The 12317-nt window shown below is 44.1% G+C and overlaps 1 protein-coding gene across 35 annotated transcripts in view; it reads right to left on the reverse strand.

Moving 5' to 3' along the window:
- Positions 1-12317, reverse strand: part of GRIP1 (glutamate receptor interacting protein 1) — a 656016-nt gene that overhangs the window by 25114 nt on the left and 618585 nt on the right. The gene's annotated exons all lie outside the window — the stretch shown is intronic.

The raw sequence follows: 12317 nt of genomic DNA on the forward strand, positions 1-12317 counted from the left end.
AGATTGGGATGCGCCCGAGGATGACTTACTCCACGGAGAAATGACAGTGTCAGCAAGAGGAGGGGTGGGATAGGAAGGGCGACAGCAATAACAACAGGGATCACACAGTGGGTACTTATGCACCTGGAACTTCATTAAGTGCTTTATTTGCGTCACCTTATTTATTCCTCATAACTGTCTTCAAAGGTAGGTACTATTATTATTTGCATTTTACATATGAGCATGTAAAGGCTTAGCACAGCGGTTCAAAGATGTAGGGGTGTCTGCAAACGCTCCCGGGGGTCATCACCTTAGGAGAATCAGTTCTTAAGACTCTCATGTTCCTTAAGCACATCTCCCCAAAATCAACCCCACCATAAAGAACCAGGGGTCTGAGACCTGTTGCTTCTCCCTTCCCACCCCTTCGGCTGGCTTCCTGTCACTTTGCAAACGAAAGACACATTTCTTATCCACCTCAAACCTTCTGAAGGAGCTTGGCCCTGGGATGCAAAACCCTCCAGTCATCAAATCAAGGGGTAACTTGGAAAGCTTTGCTCCTGTGAGCAGGTCTCTGGGGAGCAGTGCCTGATTTCAAGCAGGCACAGACTCTTGGCAAGGCTTTCTCCCTCCGTCATCCACCTGCTTCTCTGCATCCTGGACGCAGACTTCAAAACCGCAGTCGGTGGGCACATCGTTATGTGTATCTGATTTGCAAAATGAAGACCGACGTCCTCTCCCGCAGGACAGGACGGCAAGTCTGATTAGCTTGATAGGCGAGGCAGTGAGGAATGGCTTTGGGCAACTGGGGTATACAATGGACATTTTTCACAAACTTGAGCAAAATCCGTGGTTCCAGATTTTGACAAAAATATACTTAAGGCATATTAATGACAAACTGGAAATTATAGTCTTTGCAAGTGTTTAAATTTGGAGAGAGAAAAGTGAGATGACAACTTTAAATGTGTGAATGGGGTATGCGGTCTTTCAAAATTCTTTTGGGAGATTTAAAGAGGAGAGCGGGGGCTTGTGCCGTAACCATGATACATGGCTCCATCCACTATTTCAGGTTGTGACCCACTACGTGGAGTGCGTGCGTGTGTGTTATCAGGTTGCACGATGTGTTTAAAAACCACTTAGACAAAAACAAAAAAAAAACCCACAAACAACCCCAAATGGTTAATACAGCAAACAGGTCTCGGCCCCCATTTTCCCATACAACGAAATGACTGGATCACATAAGATGACTGTCACTCACTCACTTTCCTTCCCCTCGTTAGAACCTACAACACCATCCTTACTAACAGAGCGCAGAGGGAGCAGGATGCCTACAGGATAATGCTCCGATCAAAAAGACCTGATCTCTTAAAAAAAAAAAAAAAGACCTGATCTCAAGAATGCAGGGGAATACCTACGGCTGCAAGAACCTTCTATGAACCTTCTGTTTTAGGATTCCGAGCATTAGGAGTGCTTGGCGCAGAGAAAATATTTACAGTTTGATATCTCATTTTCTTCCCGGGTAACTACAGAAGTATGGCTAGCCATTTGGGAAGAAATTTTGTGTGATCAATGTGTTGTTTTCTGTCAAAAGTGTTGAATTAAAGAAACGCACGGGTCTCTTCTTGAACGGGAGTAACTGCACATCACTGCATTTCTCCTGACTCCCTCCGACGGGCTATACATTTTCTCCTTCCCAACCGGAGGAACCGACCCCCACCCCCAACCTAAGTGAAGTCTCACTTTCTGTGATACAAGCAGAGTTAGGGGAAGCCTGCACCTGCCTTGCCATAACTAGCTTTCACCTTCCAAAGAGCCAATGCTAAATGGTGGTGTCCTCCACTCGGTATTTTTTTCTGATAACCCATTTGATCGGTCACTTCCCTGGGGAAATTCCAACATGTTTTAAACTGGACAGCTGGATTTTGATTTATTTTCCAACTGTTGTTCATGAGCAGTTCTTGGTGATTGGGCAAGTGTGTAAGGATGGCCTTGAGCAGATGGGCAGCACTGTTGCTTACCAGGGAAATGCCCCTCTCGAAGAGCAGGTCTGTCTACACCAGTGGGCCATGCGTTAATAATGCAGTATCTGCATTACAACAAAGCAGGACCTGAGGAGGGGGTACAATTCAAATCCCCTTGGGTTAGGTCTAGACTCAAAAGGCCTCGGTCTGGACGAGGCCGTGAGGGCAAACGGAGTGAGTAAGAGACGTCAGGCCAAATCCCAGCTTTGCAACGTCCTTGCCCCGCAGCCTTGGCTGACTCATCTCAGTGTTAAGACAGGGACAATGATCCACATGTGCCTCGCCAGGGTGACAGGAGGATTGACAATAACATACACAAACTCTCACCATAATGAAGTTTTGATAAATACAGATGCCCATGACTTTTATTATGTGCTAAGCCATTCGACTTCTTAAGATCTCAGTTTCCTGATTATAAACCTGGGAGGGCCGCGAAGGAGGAAAACCTCAGCCCTACTGATCTGGTGAACCTTCCAGCACTTAAGTGTCAGGTACCCCATGAGGAGCTGAAATGCAAAGATAACAGCTTCCTGTCTTCCAAAACCGCACAGTTTGGTATTCGTCTGGAACAGAGGGGAGGAGAAGCAGGCAGAGAAGGTGACAGTTGTAATTGCCTCCGAGAACATTTAGTCTGAACACTCAGATATAGAAGAACGAGACGTGCGTGGGGGTGGGAACGCGGCCAGGAGGGGTGGCCAAGATTCGGGGGTGAGTTGGTATTTCCTTGTAGAAGTGGTGGGTGAGACGGTGGAGCCGAGCAGGAGAGGCTGGTAAATGTGCAGTCACGGTGAGCCCTGTTTTCCATGTGCCATCAACGGGTTTCTGCTTCGTTCTCAAGATAGGAGCAGGATTCCAGAAATATTCTGGTCCCTCCTACCATCTGGGCTTCTGCCTCCCTGTAGGAAGAGCAATGATTTACCTAACTGTCGAGTCCTGGGAGACAGCAGGGGAATGTCAAGACCCGCAGTCTCTTCTTGGCTCTCTCCGGACTCATTCTTTCCCTCTGCCCCGGCGCTGTAAGGCAGGCACAGCTGCGGCCCACTGCCCCAGATGGGGGGCAGCAATGCCAAGACTGTGCAGTGAGCGGACTGGGGCAGACTGCGAGCTGCCCATCGAAACATCCATTCTTCTCTTTATCCTTTCACCAGAAGACCAGGTTTGGGGGTGGGCATATTAGGGCTCAGAATAAGACTGTACTTCCTAGCCTCCCTTGATATTAAATGCTAACTATGTAAAAAGGTCTGGCCAGTGACATGTCACTGGAACTTCTGGAAAGGCTCTTTCCAACACTCTTTCCTGGTGCCCGGAATGTAGATGAAAGAGCTGGAGCCCTGGTATCCATCCTGGATCATGTGGTAAGCCCAAAGATGGAAGCCAAGTGTGAAGCATAATAAAGAAGAAATATTTAAGAGCATGGGTCCTTGATGACACTATAGTTCTGTGCCAGCTCCGAAATGCCTACCTTTTTAATGATTTAAGTCTCTGTGATACTAGGGTATTCAGTTCTATTCAGCTAAATCGAATCCAACTGACATGCTGAGTTGCACTTAGCTTTGCAGATCTGACTTCTCCCTCATTTAAGTCACAACATCGAGGCTTGGGTTAGGAGTAGGGAAAAAAAATCTTGATTCTGGCTGCCATGTCCCACTTGACTTTTCTAGAAAAACAAAACAAAACAAAACCCTCCTGTCCAAAAAACAAAAGTAGTTGATATTTTAATCCATAGCTGAACTCCATTTCTACTCCTCCACTGATTAAGAATGGATAAAGGAGGGACTGATGAACATACCAAAATACCTATAGCTGTACAGTAGCAAAGAGCAAAGCTTGCTTGGGCGAATAGTGAGAAATTCAGGATGTATAGAGTAAAAGGTACTGTAAGGAACTGTCGGGAGATGAGACTGATAAAGCAGTTGGGAACGAGATTACAAAGAACTCTGGTTTAAACTCAGCACCTCAGGTGCAATCCTAAAACAACAGAGAACCATCAAGAGGGTTTTTTGTTTGTTGGTTTTTAAGGGAGTGGTGAGATTAGATTTATTTATTTATTTTTTTAAAGATCATTGATGGTAATATACTCAAAATAAGGAGATGGTGAGGAAGTAAATATTTCAGGCCTGATGAAGGTTTTATAACAGACGTGTGGTGTCTAAATGTGGTCTCTCTCCCGATCAGGTGGGAGAGCCCCCAGATGTGGGTTGACGACTGGGTGGAAGCCGGTGGCATGGACAGTGGAAGGATTCACCCAAGGCAGAACAAAGGAGATTGAAGTTGACTGAATAAACTCCAAGGGAGCTGCTGGTAGGACCTGGAGGCAGAGGCTGTCTGCCAGGAGCCAGTGGGTAGGAGCTGTATTTCAAGGGGAAGGTGAGGAGGTATGAGAACATAAGGAATCTTCCTTTTTCTGGTAACTGTGCCTGGTTGTAAGTAGCCCATTGGTCAGTTAGGGCTTCTGGATGTCTGAGGAGGGTCTCCTGATGGGCCTGTCTGTATCCAGCCAGGGGGGCCCTGCAGCCCTCTCTGCAATCCATCACTCAAGCCTGGGTGCCTAAAAGCAGCCTCTATAACAGGCAGTGGCAGTGAAAGGATAGCAGAAGAGAGATGCGAAGCTGGAGGGGGAAGATGCTGGGTCCTGATGACACTGTGGGGCCAACTGCCTCATCTGGCTCTTTACTGCAGTGGGAGAAAAATAACTAGCGTGTTTAAACACCATCATTTGTATTTTCTTTCATATGTAAGTGAACTCCTAACTGATGTAGGAGGAGGATGACTGCATAATTTAAAATAGGGAATGTCTGACGGAAATTAAGTGAAGACAAGCTGCTTGCCACAGTTGAGACATTAACAGCACTGAGGAATATCCCTTTACACAGGGAGTCAAACTTAAAAGCCATGGGAGGAATGGCATCAGGGAGGCAGCCCACGTGTAAGAAAAATCAACTGCCAGAAATAGAAATAGACTTTGTTTTTACTAAGTGATGGTGTGGGCACAAAGAATTGAAATGCAGGGATGATACTGGAAACTAGATTTTAAACTCAAAATTGACAAAAGAAACACACTGATAGATATAATAAAAAAAATGTATTTTCTAAGTAATTATTCTCTTTTATTTAGAATTGGAAACCCTTCTTTCTTTTTTTTTCCTCCCTCCTTCCCTCCTTTCACATCTAGGTTTCAATATCTGGTCTTATCTTTTGTATCATAATGTGAGGTGTGTTATAGACTAAATTGTATCTGCTCTTACATTCCTATGTTGATGCCCTGGCCATCAATGTGACTGTATTTATAGATAGAGCCTTTAAGGAGGAAATTAGGGTTAAATGAAGTCGTAAGGTGGGGTTTAATCTGATTGGTGTCCTTACAAGAAGAGAAAATTTGGACACACACACACACACAGGAGATACCCAGAATGGACACACACAGAAGAAAGGCCATGTGAGGACACAGGGAGAAGGCAATCATTTGCAAACCAAGGAAAGAGACCTTAGGAGAAACCAAACCTTATACCCTGATCTTGGATTCCTGGCCTTCGGAGCAGTAGAAAATGAATTTCTATTGTTCAGGCCACCCAATCTGTGGTATTTTGTTATAGCAGCTGAAGCAAACTGATACAAGGTATAAAATTCAGTCTAGATTCCTTTCACTGAGAGTAATGTTTGGTTTTGTTCATTAGCCTCGTGGAAAATAGTTCTTCACAAATGTTGTCACGTCTACTAGTGTATGAAATCTTGTTATAATGATTTCTATTTCGAGGGTAACCATACTTCAGATACTTGTAAAATTCTGATAATCCAACATTGTATTATTTGGTTTTTAGTACCACAATATTGTGCAGATTAATATCTTACATTTGTAGTTCTTTATTCACACTCAGTATTAATTTTAAAAAGCAAACTAAACAATGTTGTTTCATATTCATAAAATTTGAAATCATAGAGTGGTTTTGGAATTCAGACTCAACTCTACAATTTGGGGGCTGTAGCTCCTGTCATTACTTTTGGAAGGCAATTTTAGTGTAGGAAAGGGAGCCAGATAACTCCCTGCCAAATTTGTTTCCTAAAAATCTAGCTTTGTTAAGAATGGGAAAATCAAATCATACATTTGTGTAACTATTTGTAATTGTTCTAGCCAAGAAATACTCAAAGTGTTTAGACGAGGATGTGGCTTAAAATGGCAGAGCAAAATAGTTCTCTCCCTGTCCTAGAAATCACCTCAAAACAAAAAGGGATGACAAATAACATAAACTTCATCTTCAGTGAAACTAGAATCTCAAACCATAAGTGTGTGTGTGTGTGTGTGTGTGTATGTGTGTGTGTGTGTGTGTGTGTATTTGGTAATTTTACATACAAATTCCACAAGACAAACAGGGTGGGAGGCGGTGATAAGAAGCCAAGAGGAGACACCTATGGCCAGTGATTTCAGAGAGGGCCCAGTCTTCCAAAGTAGGGGCCGTGGCATAAAGCAAAACAACAATGCTTTGTTTGGAACACTAGAATGGATTGCACAGGCTGGTGGCAGGAAGTTCCCTCAAACCAGTGCACCAGGGTAAAGCCAGGGAGGTGGGCTGAAAGATGACACTTACAGATGATATCACCAAGCAATGTCTCAGTGAGGCAGGCCAGCAGAGAGGAACTCTGTATTGTTGGTGGCCCATGGTAGCCAATCTCTATGGGCTTGAGGAAGAATGTTCTCATTATAAGTTACTGTGAACTTGGGGCAAGGGGTGGGTAATTTTTGCTAGTCTGGAGCACAACCTGGGCTCTGCTATCTCAGACCCTCTTTCAAACTTCCAATTTAGGAAGAAGTCATCCCATTCAAAGAGCAATAATTAAAAGGAACTGGTATGGATCCCTGGGTGGCGCAGCGGTTTGGCGCCTGCCTTTGGCCCAGGGCGTGATCCTGGAGACCCGGGATCGAATCCCACGTCGGGCTCCCGATGCATGGAGCCTGCTTCTCCCTCTGCCTGTGTCTCTGCCTCTCTCTCTCTCTCTGTCTCTGTGTGACTATCATAAAAAAAAAAAATAAAATAAAAGGAACTGGTATGAGATGTATACCAAGTTAATATTTAAAAAAAAAAAAAAAAGAACAGAAGGAACAGAAAAACAAAGCAATAGCAGATGAAGGATACTGATGAGTAAAAGATTGCTATGGAGCAAGTGATAAATATGACCAAACAGATCATCACAAATTTTTAAAAATACACACTGAAACCATCATCTCTATAAAGCAAGAGATCAAAGTAGAGATATAGGAACTCACAGAAAACTGGGCAAGGTAACATGATAGAAGGAGACGAAACATGAGCTTGCAGAGATCAGAAGAGATATTAAAGAGAAAATTAAAAGCCCCCCCCTGCCCGCCAACCACCAATGGGGAGAATACTGCTCAGTGTCCTGCTCTGTGCTACTCTCTTTATGGACTACGTTGTGTTCCCTGATTACATTAAAGGGAAATTGTGCTCTTTGACTGTACATGTTGGTGTCTTTTCTTTTTAAGTTTTTATTTAAATTAGTGTAGATTTACACCCATCTAGTGTAATGGGATCCCTGGGTGGCTCAGCAGTTTGGCGCCTGCCTTTGGCCCAGGGCGCAATCCTGGAGACCTGGGATCGAATCCCACGTCGGGCTCCCGGTGCATGGAGCCTGCTTCTCCCTCTGCCTGTGTCTCTGCCTCTCTCTCTCTGTGTGTGACTATCATAAATAAATAAATAAGAAAATTAAAAAAAATAAAAATAAATAAATTCTAGTGTAATATTAGTTTCAGGTATACAAATAGTGATTCAACGCTTCCATAATGTTGGTCTCTTCTCAGTCATCATTATCGTTATGAAAACTACAAGGAAGCATGGAAATAGGTGAATTATGCATCCAATTCTAGTCATAGACAGAAAGTCTAAGATAAAGTTAATCAAATTAAAAGGAAAAATCTATTTTAAAAAACAAGAACAGAACTGATAAGTACATGCAAGGGTCAGTTCTTTGGAAAAATGCTAAATAAAAATAAACCATTACCAGTATGGGAAAAAAGAATAAAAACACAAATATGCCAAATATGGGATATTGGGGATATAATTATAGAAGCCAAGAAAACAAAAAGAAGCAAATTCCTTAACTGATGTACGAATATATTTGAACACCTGTATGAAACACATTTCTTTTTTCCTGAGAAAATACGAATGATATAGAAATGACCTCAAAATGGATCCAGCAATCCTACTTCTGGGTATATATCCAAAGCAAATATAGTAGGTATCTTGAAGAGATATAACTGTGGTATTATTCACAATAGTCAAGATAGGGAAACAACCTAAGAGTCCATTGACAGATGAATGAAGAAAGAAATGTAGTATATATACACAACAGAAAATTATTCAGCCATAAAAATGAAGGAAATCCTATTTGCAATGACATGGATGATCCTGGAGAATATTATGCGAAGTGAAAGACAAATACTATATTAGCTCACTTATATGTAAACCCCAAATCAAAAAAATGTCAAACTCAACTCCTAGAAACAGAAAGTAGAAGGTGCTTGCCAGGGGCCAGGGGGTGGGAGAAATGGAGAGATGTTGGTCTATGGGCATAAAGTTTCTTTTATAAGATGAATGAGTTCTGGGAATCTAAAGTACAGCATGATGACTGTAATTAAGAATATGTCATATTGCATACTTGAAACGTGCTAAGAAAGTAGATCTTGAGCATTCTCACCACCCACCCATACGAATAGTAACTATGTAAGTGGACGGGTGTGTTAATCAACTTGATGGTGGTAATCATTTCACAATGTGTGTGCATCGCAAAATCATCACCTTGTACACTTTAGATATATACAATTTTGTCATTTATACCTCAACAAAGCTGAAAAAAAGTGAACTCAAAAGAGAGAAATATCTCAAGATTATGGTGGGATATGACAGAAAACATAGCTACTTGAGTTGAGGGTCAAGAATGACAGACACCAAAAGAGCCACACCATCCATGGGAATGAGAGAGTCCAGGTACTAGCAGTTTGTCAGTCTCCTCTTGTATGATTGACTTCTGCTAAATCCAAGGAAAGGGCTTTTGGGGTTAGAAAGAAGAATAAATAAGACACAAGGGGGCCCAAGCAGCAGATGTTGATGAGGTGGGAGGGCAGGAGTATAAGGGTCAGGAGAATGGGAAGTGGAAGAAGCTGACCCAGAGGCAGACTAGAAAAGGTGTGCAAACTAGAGTCTCACAGTAGAACGAAGAGCCAGCCCGCTGTGAGACTTCCTTAAACTCACCCCTTCCCCCCCAGCTCTGATCACTCCATCCTGTTCCTCTCTGCAGTACTCTGTACTAAGTAATACTCTGTACTGTAGGAATTTGTTCATTGGCCCTTCAGCTGGGTTACGTCTTCCATGAGAACAGGGACCACTGCTCTTTTGTCCATCATTGTATATCCATTGTATCCTGGCCTTGTGTTGTGCCAGCCATGACGTATCTGTTGAATGAGTGAATTGGGCAAATTTGACATTTTGGAGAAACAGTAGAGAACAATAAGGACCGTAGTGCAGAGGCACTGGGCCTGAGGAGGAAGATGTGCATCATGGAGGTGCAACATCTTACTGGGAATGGGACAGCTCTTGGGGGCCGCAGGGGACAGGAAGAATGTGCAAGGTCTTCCTGGGGTGTGGTAGAGAGGCTGCCGAGCAGCTGGAGGGACAGAATGAAGAGACCATCTACATCTCACCACATAGCGTTTAACAGGGGGGGAAAGAAGTGTGGGTCTGTGCCTTGCTTTTATTTATTTATTTATTTACAAAGATTTATTTATTCATGAGACAGAGAGAGAGAGAGAGAGAGGCAGAGACACAGGCAGAGGGAGAAGCAGGCTCCCTGCAGGGAGGCGATGGGGGACTCGATCCCAGGACCCCAGGATCACGGCCTGAGCCCAAGGCAGGCGCCCTCTGTGCCTTATTTTTAAAAAGTCAACGTCACAAGCACAACGTGCAAAGACTTGGTTTAATCTAACAGCACAAAGAAGGAGAAAAAAAAAGCCAAACTTTGGGACCTTAGTAAACAATAAGCACAAAGTGAGTGACAGATGGGATTTGACCACCGAAATCCTATGTCAAGGTAGACAGCCTGTTTTCCTAAGATCTAAAACTTTCTTTTTGTAGATTTTTATTTATTTGAGAGAGAGAGAGAGAGCGCAAGCAGGGGGAGAGGCAGAAGCAGGCTCCGCACTGAGCAGGGAGCCTGATGCAGGGCTCGATCCCAGGACTCTGGGGTCATGACCTGAGCCCCTCAGGTGCCTGGGTTCCAAAATTTTCAGGGATGAAGGTGACAGGCTAGAGTTGCTCTGCGCTGTTGCAGACCCTTGCTTTCTGAGTGCTACACTGGCCCAGAACTGGCTTGGAGCACACTCAGGAGAGAGGCCCTGGGGACCATAGAGATACTCAAAGGTAAGGTTTCTGGCAGCTGCGCTCAGAGGAGGAGGAGGAGAGGCCTCACAGAGGCAGGATCCACAGGGCCCCCGAGCGCAAGGGGCCTTAGCCTAGCATGAGTGACCTTGAGGGCAGGACGGAGACCCACAGGCAGGAGCCCACAGGGTTCCACTGGATATGAGACAGGACCCCAGGGCCGTCGGAGCTCAGTCCCCGCGCCCAGCGACCGGGTGGCCCTGAGCATGACCCCGCGGTGTCTGGGCTGTGTGGGCTGGCAGGTGAGCCGCCTTCTAAGGTCCCTCCCAACCCTGAGATCCTGTGACCAACCGGCTCTTCCACTCCCTAGGAGAACCCAGATGAGTGCTTGGGAATCGCTGTTTTACAAGTCGGAGGGCCGTCCCCATGTTCTCACCGTCTGGGGGGAATTCAATTCTCCCCCAGTTGCCCTCTCCTCTCTCTCGGGCCCCATGAGCATTTCTAACTTACTGATGCCAGATGTCATATTCTTTTTTTTATTTTTATTTTTAAAGATTGTATTTATTTATTCATTAGAGACACAGAGAGACAGAGAGGTAGTGACACAAGCAGAGGGAGAAGCAGGTTCCATGCAGGGAGCCCAATGTGGGACTCGATCCCGGGACTCCAGGATCACACCCTGGGCTGAAGGTGGTGCTAAACCCCTGAGCCACCCGGGGATCCCCCAGGTGTCATATTCTTAGGACCACTGTTCTCTGTCTAGGAATTCTGAGTTTCAAAAGCTTCATGACTAACAAATAGTTTGTCATTTTTCATTAATGTGGGAAAGGCCGTCTGTTTAGTATGCTAATCACGGGCCTCATCTTACAGTGTAAAAGGACAGGGTAGCCAAGTTCTTTTTTTTTTTTAATTATTATTTTTTTAAGTTTTAGAATTTATTCATTCATTTTAAGTGTTCTCTATACCCAACGTGGGGCTCAAACTCATGACCCCCACCCAAGATCAAGCGTAGCTTCTTCCACCCACTGCACCAGTCAGGCGGCCCTCAGAGTAGCTAAGTCCTTACACATTACCTTATGGGCAGAACTCATTCAAACCAGCAGCATCCTTACCAAAAAATGTGTGTAACAAGAAAGTCTTCACACTAATAATAAATAAGCAAGGACATTAATGGACAAACCTTGGGGTCCACTCTGATAGAATTTGACTTCTGTCCTTTATCAGAGGCCTCTGGTGGCTCATCAGGTCACAGGCAACCAGCAATCAAGAATTTGATCGATGAGAAGTTAGCATACGAGTTACTGGGTGGCACAGTTGACTTGTCACACGGTATCAGGACTTGGAAAAGCAAATTGCCAGGTAAACAAAAGCTCCAGTTCTAATCTGGGTCTTCAAAATATTTCCTCCACCAAACTCCAGTCTCATCGCTAACAAGTAACTACTTGTTGGCTTTGAAATATCATTCCTTTCCCCTGTCGTCCCCTCTGCCTGGGACTTGGCAAAGAGTGACATAGGCAGAGGCAAGCTGAGGGAAGAAAACTAGCAAAACCAGGTAGAGAGCAAGCTGGTTACAGACCCTCCTAAAACGTAGTTAACTTAGCTACAAAGCGACCCCTGCACTCAAGCACGTGATCTCCAAGCTCTTGGTTTGCGTATTTTATTTCTGTCTGAGTGACTTAAATCAGAGGAGAAGAGGGGCTGGGAGGCTGGAATTTGTACAGGGCAAAAAAAAAAAAAAAAAAAAAAAAAAAAAAAGAGAGAGAGAGAGAGAAGGTAAAGTTTTTTGGTTTTGGGTTTTTTTGGGTATAGATGCCCCAAATTTATTTTAATTCCTTGTCACCTGATATTTTTATTTCACTGCTATTTAGATATGGTAAACAGTGCCTAAAATGACATCTTTGTACCTTGGTACCTCTGTCTCTGATTTAATTATTTC

This window comes from Vulpes vulpes, chromosome 16, assembly GCF_048418805.1.
Source record: "Vulpes vulpes isolate BD-2025 chromosome 16, VulVul3, whole genome shotgun sequence".
Classification (NCBI taxonomy): Eukaryota; Metazoa; Chordata; class Mammalia; order Carnivora; family Canidae; genus Vulpes; species Vulpes vulpes.